This window comes from Leucoraja erinacea, chromosome 36 (genome assembly GCF_028641065.1).
Source record: "Leucoraja erinacea ecotype New England chromosome 36, Leri_hhj_1, whole genome shotgun sequence".
NCBI classification, from domain to species: Eukaryota; Metazoa; Chordata; class Chondrichthyes; order Rajiformes; family Rajidae; genus Leucoraja; species Leucoraja erinaceus.
The window spans coordinates 1,961,374-1,962,674 of record NC_073412.1 but is presented as its reverse complement, the minus strand read 5'-3'; positions in this window follow the sequence as shown (position 1 = coordinate 1,962,674).

Genomic DNA, 1,301 nt, shown 5'->3' with positions numbered 1-1,301 from the left:
AATGACGCAGTTTGCACAATGCATTAGATTAATAGCAACAAAACAAAAAGACATTCGTGAATGAACGCACTTATTGTCGACCCGTTAGAGTTATAGATCTTCAGGGCCCTAAGACAAGTGGGCATTTCTGACCGCAGAGGCAGTCGTCACCAAAGACCCTACAGCGGAGGTTGTCACTGGGAACTTGTACGGCTGAATCTCAGGGGACTCACTTCACTAAAGAGAAAGCGCGGGGTGTGGGAGATTGCAACCTTCACGTGGCCCGCCCTGTTTCGACGAATGCAATCAACCTGGCGTGCAACAATCAAACAAGATCAAATAGAATAATAGAACATCAGTCTGAAGAAAGGTTTCAGCCCGAAACGTCACCTATTTCCTTCAGGGTTTCGGCCCGAACGTCACCTATTTCCCTCGCTCCATAGATGCTGCTGCACCCGCTGAGTTTCTCCAGCATTTTTGTGTACCGTACCTTCAAATAGAACAAGTTGTCCTACAAGGTAGACAAAAGTGCTGGAGAAACTCAGCGGGTGCAGCAGCATCTATGGAGCTGAAGGAAATAGGCAACGTTCAGGTCGGGTCGAAACCCTGAAAACCCTAAAGGAAATAGGCAACGTTTCGGGTCGAAACCCGTAAGGAAATAGGCAACGTTTCAGGCCGAAACCCGTAAGGAAATAGGCAACGTTTCGGGTCGAAACCCTGAAGGAAATAGGCAACGTTTCGGGCCGAAACCCTGAAGGAAATAGGCAACGTTTCGGGTCGAAACCCTGAAGGAAATAGGCAACGTTTCAGGCCGAAACCCTGAAGGAAATAGGCAACGTTTCGGGTCGAAACCCTGAAGGAAATAGGCAACGTTTCGGGCCGAAACCCAAAGGGTTTCGTCCCGAAACGTTGCCTATTTCCTTCGCTCCATAGATGCTTGTATTGTATTGTATTGTATTCAAATTTATTGTCATTGTCTCAATTTGAGACAACGAAATGAATTTCCCTTACAGGCAGTATCATAAAAAAAAAATTTTTAAATGCTGCTGCACCCGCTGAGTTTCTCCAGCACTTTTATCTACCTCCTGTTTCCCAGCACGGATCTAAAGCATGGCTTGCAGCCTTTAATACCAGAGATCCTATCGGATCTTTGTTTAATGCTGCTCATGACAAAACACAAAATCTCCTTCTCTCCAGAGATGCTGCCTGTCCCGCTGAGTTGCTCCAGCTTTGTGTGGACGTGTGTGTGTGTGTCGTGGGGGCGAGAGGGGGGAGTGTATTTCAAGCCAAGAGGTGGCCACTGCCTCCATCTACCTGGGGAG